This window comes from Panthera leo, chromosome D3 (genome assembly GCF_018350215.1).
Source record: "Panthera leo isolate Ple1 chromosome D3, P.leo_Ple1_pat1.1, whole genome shotgun sequence".
In the NCBI taxonomy this organism is placed as follows: domain Eukaryota; kingdom Metazoa; phylum Chordata; class Mammalia; order Carnivora; family Felidae; genus Panthera; species Panthera leo.
This window is the reverse complement of record NC_056690.1, coordinates 90,030,553-90,043,430: the sequence shown is the minus strand read 5'-3', so window position 1 is coordinate 90,043,430 and position 12,878 is coordinate 90,030,553. Positions and strand designations below refer to the sequence as shown.

The 12,878-nt window shown below is 39.3% G+C and overlaps 1 protein-coding gene across 6 annotated transcripts in view; it reads right to left on the bottom strand.

The window, feature by feature from the left end:
• Positions 1 to 12,878, bottom strand: part of ZNF407 (zinc finger protein 407) — a 454,530-nt gene that overhangs the window by 390,885 nt on the left and 50,767 nt on the right. The window lies entirely within an intron of this gene.

Sequence of the window (12,878 nt, the reverse complement as noted above, 5' to 3'; positions counted from 1 at the left end):
AGCCGGGCTAGAGGCCACGGAGCAGACACAAGACGAGAGACGGGGTATGGGGAGAAACAGCCCTCGTAGAGGGATGAGGACAGTGTGAGTGAGGATGAGCCCCTGAAGCATCAGCAGAAAGGGTCAAAAAGCTGGGTGTGATCACTCAAGACAACAAAGCTGGAGAAGACGCTGTTTTCCAGCCTACGAATCGGACACCGCAGCCTCCGGGAGACCAGCGGGAACCCTGGGAGTGAGACACAGGATCGGGGACAGAACCTCAGCAGACTGGGGTGGACACGGGGCACTCCCGGAGGAACATCCTGTAAGCAAAGGCAGACATAGGGACGTGTACCCCACTCAGTAAGAACTGGGAAATAGGCTCTCCATAGAAGATCTGGACCCTGTTCCCAGATTTACAGTATTTAGGGCACATGAATACCCAGTACACAGAACGCACACGTCGTACGGGAGTACTTGAGACACGATGCTCAGACTTGTCAACTGCAGAAGTGGGTGTGCTCGCAAGCAGCTAAACGTGTGGTAATCTATACGTAGCAACAGGTACCAAAACACCAGGCAAATTACCAGTCAACCAAGACGATAATATAAAGGCATTTTCAGAATACCAGGTCTCCGTTCACCTACTTTCCCTGTACTCTTTCTCAAGAAGCTACTGCAGGATCAGGGGGCGCCTGGGTGGCTCAGTCGGTCAAGCGTCCGACTTTGGCTCAGGTCATGATCTCACGGTTTGTGGGCTCGAGCCCCGCGTCGGGCTCTGTGCCGCCAACAGCTCGGAGCCTGGAGCCCGCTTCGGAAGCTGTGTCTCCCTCTCTTACTGCCCCTCCCCCGCTCGTGCTCTGTTTCTCAAAAATGAAAAAACATTGAAAAAAAAATTTAAAAAAAAGAAGCTACTGCAGGAGGAGCTCCCTCAAAAGGAGATAAACTAAGAGACGAAACAGACAACATGGGTGCGAACTAACCTTACTGCAGGAGTCACGTCACTGCGTGTGTACATACATGAAATCACCATGCTGGGCACCCTAAGAGAGCACCACGTTGTCTGTCTCCGTAAGACTGGGAGCAACACAGCCCTGGGTACGGGGCACCGCCTGGAGACCAGAGCTCCCCCCAGACTGAGGCAACAGCTGTCTGCAGCAGGGAGAGGCAGGTAAAGCTCCTCTATCTTCCTTCTTCTTACCAGGGGCGGGGCGGGGGGGGGGGGGGTAGTTCTATGTCCTGCTGGCCTGGAGAAGCTGAAGACGCTTATTCTGCCCACAAAGATGTTCTATTCTGACCTCTCCTGCAGCTGAAAGCAGTAAATGGCCAGACTGGAAACAGAAAAGAGAGCCGGCGGCCCTCTGGCCACACTTCCACGGGATACCCAGCACAGCCGTCTAGCCAGATGCCCCCTCACCATGGGCACCATGTAATGCCGCGGGACTCGGGGTCTCGCCCAGGAAAGCGTGTGAAGGGGCTCTGTGCCCAAGGAAGCAGAAGTTGGGCCGTGACGCGTGGCTCCGCTGAACTCCCGGGGAGCCCGTGTCTCTAACAGCAGCACTGCCCTCACTAACTCACTGAATGACCAAGTAACGCAGTTTAGGAAGATCTAGCCGGAAGGTTAAGTTACAAAGAAAATCAAGCAGCTTATTAGCAAACATGTAAAGTGACAGTAGTAGTTACCAACGGGGGGGGGGGGGGGGGGGGGGGGAGAGTAAGACGTATCTGGGGAAGGGCTCTGGAGGCTTCCGAGGAACTGAACATCCTACTTCAACTGAGTGGTGGATATAAGGTGCTATTTTAATACTATTATCATCAACCTCTCAGAGTTCATATGTGTGTAGATATTATACATGTGCATCGCAATAAGGTGAATATTACATGAACAGGATGGCAGAAACTGCAAGCAGCCTCACAGTATTAATTCTCGCACCCCTTTCTGGAACCTGAAACGCAGGCAGTGTGTCCAGCTACAACACTACATTTCTGACCAGCACCTCACCAAGCTCTGCTCAATGAACTATAACTCAAAGTGTCTTATGGGACTTCCAGATGGGTTCCTTTCAAGGAAGATGGTGACCTCTCCTCTGACGGCCACCATGCCCTCAGCCTAGAACACAGATACAATGGCTGGTACCCCAGCAGCTCCCTTGGACCATAAAGTGACCTGGAAGGTGAAGACCCTGCTCGAGGACACAGGGACAGAACAAGGATGCCAAGATCTCTAATCACATGAACAAACACCAGACCAACTTCCTTTATGTGAGCCAGAAATAAGCTTGTATCATATTAAAGCCAACAGAAATTAGTACTTCTTAGTATTTCTGCTCTACCCAGCCAAACTAATCTTAACACACGGTAAAGAACCAGAAATGAAGTGGGCAGAAAAAAATCAATTTACTGTTTACTCTTTGAAAAGTACTAGATAGTCCGCACATACGGTGTCATTTATTCCTTGCAACTACCTCCATTTTACAGACAACACAGATGCTAAACGTGGGGGGAAAAGGTGGCTACGGTCACGTGACTAGAACTGACAGAACCCAGATTCAAACCTGGGGTCTCCTCATCTTTTGTCATTAAGACAGAAACGATACACCCAATCAGCCCAGCCACTCTGTGAACAAGGCCCTACCTGGCCTACCCGTGTGGTTCTTAGCTGCACAGCAACACATTCTATGGAAAAAACTCACTCACTGCGACTCTATGCTTGGGAATGTGCAATCTTTTACCAGTAGGAGACAATAAATGGTATGAATAACAAAAAATAAAATAAAATAAAGAGCTAGAGGAGAAAGCAAGAGAAAGCAGTGAGAAAGCAAGATGGCATTCAGCAATCCCAGCCCCTCTTAAGGCCTTTTTTTTTTTTTTAATCAGTTACTAGATTTAAAAACTCATTTATTCACATACTTCCTATGGGTCATGATGTGGCATGTGAACACGTTCTTTCTTTTCAGAGACCGTGGTGATCACTGATAATTGCTACTTGCTAAATGTTATTCATGGGACAAATGTGGTTTGTAACCTGACACGGGTTCCCCCAAAACTGCCCTCTGACCCATTACGTGCTCTAAGATCCTAGAGTCTCTGCAGAGCTGGTCCACCCCGTCCTGTCCTGCACTGCCTGGTGGCGGACTACAGTCCAGCTCCTGCACCTGCCCAGGTGCCAAGTCTTCGTGGCAGAACGCCCTCAGACTTAGAAAGCTCCTGTGTCGACCTACTGGCATCTGTGTCTGACTTCCAGCGTGAGCCATACTTGAGAGGGGACCTTCTTCTTCTAGGAAGGGTGCCACTTCCTTCCTACTCCCCTGAATTTTCTCTAGGGCCCCTCACCTGATCATGGGACGAGAGCTCCTCCTGCATTCTGTCACCTTCCCTAGGATGGTCGGCATTTAGCCAGAGTTTTTATGACATTCCAAGACTTGGTTCAATTATCTGAGGTATTGTGTGAACGGGGGGAAAGGCTGCAGACCTTTACATTTCTGCAATATCATCCTAACGGCTTAGTTTGTTATCAGCTAAATCTCCCAGTTCACCATTACATAACACACTGTCAGGCCTGCACCTGCATTCTACTCCTGCACGGCTAAATTTTCAATTTAAATGTAGGACTTTACATTAAATATTTCCTTAGTTTCAGCCCCCCAATTTTTTAAAAAAAGGCCTTATACCATGAAGATAGTTTTCTACTCTTTGATCTATACCTCTCAAGTTTCTTCCATCAAAAAATCTGGTAAGGTTTTACGTGTTTATACCAGATGATGATAAAACTTCTACTAAAACAGGAATCACTAATTTAGGTCATTTCCAGCGCACAAGTATTATTTGGTTTTAGGGGCCACAGATATAAAGAGGAGCTACTTAGTGGCAAACAAGGACCTCAAATGTAAGGACAATGCCGTGAAGATATGAAGAAGCCCATTCATTGGAACTTACGTAAAACTGGATTTTAGAGGTTAGGGTAGATGCTTTCATGGACACAGACGATACCAAAACCCGTTTTCCCCTATGCATCTCACTACCCGTGTCGGCCTTCCGCAAACAATCCAAGAATGTAGATGTTACAGAAATACAGTTGCAGTTCACCTGGCAGTTTGATGCTGTGTGCTTGCACATGACAACACATTGATTTTACTTCTGCCTCCATGCAGACATCCATGTAAAGAAATCCATTAGGCAGACAGTTCTCATCTCTATTGACTGACAGAGTGACAATTGAATACTTTTCACCTTCCAAAGTGACTGACAGTTAGACACTTAAACAAGCCTTCAAGTTGCAATAATAGTATGAAACACTTTCAATTACCTGAATCAAACAAATCCATGATCCTACCGGCTGAATGCATTTTTCTGTCTGCTGCTATGCCTGGCTTGGTTTACACTATTATTTGGATAATTTTGTGCCTATTACAAGAATGTTTGCCTTGAAGAGTAAACTCGTTTGGTAAGTGATGATTTATTTTTTAAATGTTAGAGGTTCTTATAAACATTTAAAACATGGGTAAGTATACACAGCCTAACCAAAACCTACCTATTTCTCCTTCTGCTTGGGAACTTTTCCAAACCTAACGTTGTACTCTCAAAGCATTTCCCATGGTCATCCGCTCTTGTGCGACAAGGCCCGTTATTATTACATGAAGGTCCCACGAACAGAAGAGGAGGGATAATGGGAACGGATTGATTAAAATACAGAAATCACTGATAACATTTAGTCTACTTAGTTTACATTCCTAGCCTAATGGGTGTCACCACTTCCCTAAAAAGCTGGGGTAAAATTTAACAGGTTAAAGCCCTTCCGGTTAGTTAGAATCTCAGTGTGCACGTTCATTAACAGAAAACTCACGATGAGACGCTGCAGCACACAGAAGAGGTCTTGCAAAGATCGAAGAGTGTCTGGAACCAAAGAACAGGAAGTGGACCTCACAAGACTGCAGACTTGAAGGCATCCAGCTTTGCTGTCTCCCAGCTGATGCCACTGGAAACCAAGCTCGTACTTTTGATTTAAACACAGACACTGCTTACAGCCCTGTGAGTCAGCCCGGGGTGACTACAACGTACTGTAACTGCGCTGGCAGAAGCCAGAGAGTCAGGACCGAGCAGAACCACTTCATAAAAATATGATCATTAAATGGGAGGGTTGGTCTTTTAAATTAAACAGCGACATCAAAAATGGCGCGAGCGTTTTAAGAGCCAAATTTAGCGTGAGGAGTAAAGGATCTAAAAATAAAACGTTTTCACACGTGCTCCCTAAATATTTGCCTTAGTAACCACGACATATAGTCACTGAGGGACTCTGGGTATTCAGTAAACTTTTTCTTCTCTAAAATAGGTTTGTTTGTTTTGTTTGTAAATGGAGGCAAGTGACAAAGAAACTATCACATAATGTCATCTTTTCACATTTACTCCAACTTTTCAAAATAAGCAACAATTGCTGCTTACCCTAAAAATGTGCTTTTGAGAAAGGCAGGTAACTTGGGAATGTGGAAACACTTGATCAGAATGGAAACAGATAGAGTTAATGAATATAAAAATTATACTGCTCACTAAAATCCCACTTGGCATTTCTACTTTTTAAAATATGAAAACCAGGGAATGGCTTTTTAAAGAAGACTAGTCTGTGATCAAATATGAAAAAAGAAATAATACCTTTTTTTTTTTTTTTTTTTTAAATCATTACGGGACTTGGCCTTTCTTCTTAAAGTCAGGTTGCTAAGCTCGCAGCCTCTGAGAAGTCAATACTATTTGAAGGTGCCAATACAGAATTTACTGTGTGCACAACACAAAATGGCTCTGTGAGGAGACCAGCTTTGCAGGCTACACAGCAAATTGATTTTCTGAAAAGGAAAGCTGCCTGTATTTAACCTAACAGTGTAACCCTGTTGTACTACATGGAAAGGGATCATGCATATTGATTTCTTTATTACAATTCTTCTTGTGATCAGTAAACATTCACAAAACAGTCTGTTCTCAAAGAAAATCATGTGGTAAAAAATCCACTAAGTAGACTCTGGGTTTTCTATGTGAATTCTATGCCATCTGCTCTTATCAGATAATAAGGGTATGAACCAGTTTATTTCTCAACTTTCCGGCGTCTTCTTTCAGCCTCTTAAAATAATGTGCATTATTGGTAAATCTGCATGAGTTATCTGCTCCATCGTTACATTAATTATGAGAAAACGAAGTTCTTTAAACAGTTTTTTTATTTCAGTATTCCAAATTAAAATAGGTTTTCACCTATTTTAGATTCATTGCCCTTGGAACAGAACTTCTTAAAATAATTGTTCCCAGTGTGTCTATAATCTCCTCCACCAACATTTTAGGAGTCGCTGCTTGCTATTTCCACAAGAACACACAGAAACTTCCATGCTGTGTTGGCCTGGACCCAGCGACCAACTTAAAGCAGAGCAGTGATAGAACATGGATTTTATACTGCTTTCTTTGGAGACGATTAAACTTATAAGTCTGTTAATGTGTACTTTCTAGAATCGATGTAAGCAATTAAAACACCGCAACAGAAATGTTTTGTGAGGCATAATTACTATCAGGTCACTAGATATTATTTGGAGTCAGTTTACTTTATCACATTACGACATGACAGGACGTGAGGCAAAAATTATAAATTCCTTCCCTAAATCTGTCCTTTTCTGATCTAGATGGATGAAGAATAATTAACTCTTAATTATTCAGATGACTTCAAGGCAGTTTAGGATTCAGTGAAGACTGCAGTCATTTTAACCAAGGAAGGCAGTCTCTTCCATCATTTATCACATGTGCAACTTGACCAATGATGAATAAAAAAATCCATGTTTACCCACAGCCCTAACTGCTACCTTAGAGGTTGTTAAGCAACAAATTCCCTTTAAACTCTACCATATGCAAATCATCAGACACAATTTGCATTTTAAAGTATTTAACTCTACATATTTATTGGATTTTGAGGCCATGCTGATCATTGATTTATGTGCTTCTGGCAATCATATTTCCATATTTGTATGATTTTGATGACAGTAATAATTCAAATATGCAGAAAGTTGTTCTTTGAACAATATCTTTAATTACGTCCTCAAAGCATCATTGTTTTGCCTGGTGTCCTGACAAAAAGGGTTTGAAATAAGAAATGGCATAATAATCCAAAACGCATAGAAATATATTTGTCATTTTCTGTATACTACCAAATGCACAGAAGTGACTTTTCACATTAACCAATCCTTAACCTTAAAAAGGCTACAAAGCCCAGCAAACTTGTACCTAAATACTTTTATTAATACTGACACACTTTCACGACAAATCCAATCACACTTCATAACACTTGTGTTCAAAATGCAAAACCTGCCCCATTTACTTTGCCGCTAACTCAAAAACTTTTGCTGCCGTGTTTTTTTTTATTGAAGTCATCACAAATTATGTGCTTTCTTATGAAAGCTATCAAGAAATATAATCATTAAAAGATTCGCAAATGTTTACCGTATTTGTTTTCTCCAACACAACGATCAACCATAGCTCCTACAACCATTGTCAGCATAATTTTAAGATGATTTACCATTCAACTATATAAATAAATTTCCTACAATGTTCAGACAAATACAAATACAGCCATGAATTTTAGCTAAGGAAAGCAGGGTTAACAACTTCAAAATTAAGTAAGAGACAGACATATCTTTTTATTTCACAATTTTTTTTCCAATTTTGTAAGTAGACATACATTTTTATATGCATTTATTCTGTAATAACTAACATCCTACATGGTGCTTAATCAACTCTGCATATGTTAGGCATTTCAATGAACAATGGAACAGGTTTATTTTACAAAACACAAAAGAATCAATCCTGAGGATAAAATGAAAATCATTAAAATGCAATCTTTAAAAAATAAAAATTTATGTATTTATGAAATCAGAAATAAAGCCCAAGACATACCAGTGTTAAGTTCTCTAGCTATTTCAAAAATCCACGATCTTTAAATACCCAGAGAAGACAAATTTAGGGAGAAAAATATTAACATGTGCTCAAATTTCCCCAGATGAATATATAAAAAAGTAAAAAAAATTATATGAATATTATATTTTAACCACCCCATTTAAAGCATACACACACACACACACACACACACACACACAGCGTTTTAAATTCTTACTGAAATTTACATTAATAGCTATTGTTTAGAGGAAGCTAAAATATCTTCTTTATGGATGTTTAGATCAAATTTAGTAGCTATCATAGTTGAATAAATGTCTACCAGTTTTTGCGAGAATACTCCAAGCAAATAATCATGTAACATAAGCCCAAGTCCCGGCCACCCTAAACATACGTTAATTAAGAAGAAAAAATTCAGGAATATTCACAATCTCTCAGAGTCATTCTAATTAAAACAAAAGTAGGTTGAAATAATTTCCAAATAATTATTTTACAGTATTTTTACACACATCATTTCTAATCATCATATTGACATTTTATACATCACAGTTTTCCTTTGTAGTATTTTAAACTCCATTCAATGTTCACCTAGGTAGTAATACTTTCCTAAGAGTTCTTTACTCATTAAAACTGTAAAACCTTGTCATCCTGTGAGTATGAAAATAGCAGTGAGGAAAACACAGGACGTTTACTAAGCAACTTAAAAAATATAATAATAAAGATGAACTGCTGTTTATATTGTAGTGATGTTGAACCGTGCTGGGAGGTAAGGTTACAGTAATATTTCCAGTTCCGCACACAAAGAGGAAAAGAAGGAGGGGAAGGGAAGAAAAGGAAAGAAGAGGAGAGGGAAGGGACGGGAAGGAGGGAAAAGGAAGGAAGGAAAAGAAGAAAGGAAGGGAGGTGGGCAGGGAGACCAGGTTAAGAAATGAGGGAGGAAGACCTTGAAGTGGGGGAGAAATTCTAGGGACACTCCTTAACTCCCCCTGGTGGTCACGCAAGAAATTGCACGGCTGACTCTCCCCAGTGGGGACAGTCCGTATTTACAGAACAAGTGCGGTGGTCACTGTGGCCGTGCGGTAGGAGAAGTGATTCACACAATGCAGAGAAGAGGGAGCTGAGAGCCAAGTGTTCTGAAGGTGAATGTTTCAGGGCAGGTCAGCTCTCCCTGGGCTCAGCCCAGCCGGCATATCTGAGCTTATACACAGCAAAGGCCTTGAGGGAGGAGCATCCACACGTGAATACCTGTGTGCAAGACCACAGCTAAAGGAGATTACTCGGCTTACTGCGCCAGATCTCATGCTCATAGCAGTCTTCCTCTTCACTCTCTTTTTGTTTCTGCCCACAGTAATGCAAGTGGACAAAGAGGAAATCACACAGAAATACACCTGCATTATATGCTTTTAACGTGCATGTAAGCAACAAATAGGAGTCAGAACAATCAGCCGTGAAATCGTGAAATAAATGAGATTTTAAATCAATCAACACTCTTGTGTGAATTACACATACTACACAAAATGCTCCTTCTGTTATAATCCTTGTTATATAATTATGCCAAAAAAGATATATTTTAAGAGATTACCCTCAATTTTACAGCTTTCACAGTCTTGAACAAGGAAAGTCTGCTTTCCACCGTGGATATTAACAACTCAGAAAATTTAATGAATAAGCAAACAGGAAGCCCACACAGACACACACAAAAAAGCTAGTGAAATATCTGACTAAAATTACTGTACGTCAGTAAAAGAAAAACACATGTACAAGCTCAACAGTTAGGAAAATAACCTCCTAAAATAGTGCATTCAAAGCAAGTATATCACTTAAATCAAGTTTCAGCATAGTAAAAAGCAATCCTAGAAAACAACAATGAGTTTTATCAATAAAATTTAAATTATTAACAACTGGAAAGGATATGTTAAATATCTGCCTCTGATTATATAAATATCAAACCACAAAAATAATATGCTCAGTAAATAGTCTCCACATTACTCAACAACGTCCGTCTGAGCCACCACTGTTGCCTAGTCTCTGCTTCCCTTTCTGCGGTTCATTACAGGGCTACAGGGACTCATCGCGGGCTGCCTCTTGCCCTGTCCCTTAATTGCCCTCTAGGCACTATCCTTGTAATCACTGAAATGTTCTTAGCTTGGCCAGGTGCTCCCGAGGGCATAGGATAGATCTCCATGGTTTAGGAATCAAAGTATACAATCAGTACGTCCAGGTTTGAAACGCCAGAGGGGACAGGACTAATATTGTTTGCATTATTAAAATCTGTGTTCCCTGATCCTTCTGTAAACTTACATTGCATGGTCTCAGGGTGGGGTCAAACATCCTTTGTCCTTCAAGGTCTTTAACAAATAAAGGATTACTCATGTGTGTGCCCAAATGCAGGTACATATATGAACACTAACACACATCCATAAAAAATGAACTGCATACCAGGAAAAAAAAAAACCCTCACGTTTACTAAATTTTAAGTGTCTTGGAAAAACAAGTCAGTTATTTTTATGGAAAGTAACCTAACTCAAGTTGTATAAGTCCCTTTGATTCACAAAGACTCATCTGAATATTCCAAGTATCCCTTAACAAAATGTGTGAATGAAATTTCTTTTAATTAGTTACAACTGCAGCCCAATTCTTAATAGGCTTCTATTATAATGATAAATATATACAGTAGCAACAATAAAAAATACAAAATAATTCATTTGTCTTCAAGGGAGAATGTGAAATTTATACAGTAAACTCTTAAGTGTGAAAATAAAATTCTCCTAGAACCTTGGCATTATTTTTATAATTTGTATAGCCGAGCAAAATGCTTATTAATAATAGATTAAGCAGTTGTAGCCAGCCATATAAATTGGCAGTTGATTAAAAAAGGATCTGAAATTACAGTCTTACAGTACCACACAAAAGCAACATTTTCACTTGTAAAATAAAACAGAAAGCTAAACCTTGAACTGCTTGGTTCAACCAATACCTGCAGGACATAAAATCACATCGATATTATATATGTGCATGTGCGTGCGCGCGCGCACACACACACACACACACACACACACACACAACGCACACACACAACTCAAATAAAGAAAAACAAATATTCAGTGAAAGAAGACAAATCACACAGTAGTCATGGGCGGGGGGGGGGGAAGTCTAGTCTTTTTCACATTTTTTGTTTGCATTCAAAACCCCCACATACACAATAAATTCAGGCTCATTTACTCAGATACCACATGGTGATATTTATGGATGAGGGTGAAAAGTCGATAGTGATACTGATCATCTCAGTGTTCGGCTCACAAGCTCTTTCTACAGCCCAGTGGACAGACACACGTCCAACCGCAAGGCGGACTTTAAGTACTTTATAAGCTAATAAATATTCTTCCAAATAGTAAACTTGTATGTATTTTATTGTAGCCTGATTAAATTATGTCTAGGATATTTATGTTCCGATTCAGATTAATGAAAAACATGTATTTTTTGAAGCACGCATATATATGTGTGTAAATGGCTCACAGTGCTTTAGTATAAAAGCTAAAATAAATTTTAAAATAAAATGATTGAATTTAGGGAAGCAATAACTTATGGACTGTATAATAAGAACTCATATAACAGTACAATTTTTTACATAATTCAGTAATTACTAGTATTCCTCACATAATACAGAATTTTTAAAAGTAAACAATTTGTGATGAAACAATAAATAATGGCATTACTACACACTGATCAAAGAGGACACAGCGAAAATAGCACTTTTCAGTCATTTTAAAAAGATGTTCTTTTAAAAATAACGATGCTAGATGACTAAGCACACGAAATAAGAAAAATGTACAGGGCAGCTCATTTATAGTAATTCAACCTTCATCTTCTGATTTAGTTACTGTAAAAAATCTATTATAAGTTCAATTTGGTAGTGAACTGTAGCCATCTACTGGAAATGAACAGTTAAAGCAAATGCTTAATATCATGTTTCTCTGTAAAAAACCTGTAGTCTTTGTGCTTAATTTAGTGGACCAGAAAAATGAACAATCGTAGATACAGTAAGATAAAATTTATTATATCAGCCTCACAATCTCAAACCTGTAAAGATATATGATTTAGTAGTTTAAAATGTTATTTTTAAACTAATTTTCTGTTTTCCATATAAATTGCTTTCCATCACTAAGAGATTTTCTTGGTCTTATTAACCTATGTATCCCAAGACTTACATTCTTAAAACATGTAGCTACACAAATTCCAAAACTATTACTAAAAGTAAAGTCAGAGTACCCAGCAAGTGCCTTTAGCGACCAAATTGTAAGCTAAACGGAGAATCCAAATTCGGGTACCGTATTTTACTCAGCCTGGCACTGAAAGAATTTTCATAAAAATGAAAACAAAAATTGAGGGAAAAAAAGTCTGGCCAGAACACGGCCTTAATTTTTGTTAGAGAGAAAATTTAAAATAAGAATTCTGTTTAAATATCAGAGTTCTGCCATATTTACTGCACATGATCAGACTAGCAGAAAGACTTAGGGTGCTAAGTACACTCTAGGTAAATAATGTCATTCTTGATGGGCAAGAAATTAAAACTGTATCCTGTATTTTATACTTCCTCAAATATTCCTTCAATATCAATGATCTAATGGCATGTCTACTACCAGTTTCCTTTTTAAAATATAAATGCTCAGTATCAGAACTATTCCACGAATTGTCAAGACTTAACGTAATCATTGCAATGCAATGATTTAATTTCAGTTATTGTTAATGATGCTTCAGAGTAACTGACCATTGGTTAAAATTATTTCAACAGGTATAAATTTCATCAAACAAAAAGATTCTAATGAATAATATACTAGTATGTGCATGATAAAACACAGACCAACAACGTAAATTCAAATTTTTTCCAAAACAGAAAGAAACTAAAATAGCTTGTTTTATTTCTTTCAAATAACATACGCTATTTAAATAAGTTATTATAAGGAAGTACTTAGTATACATGATTA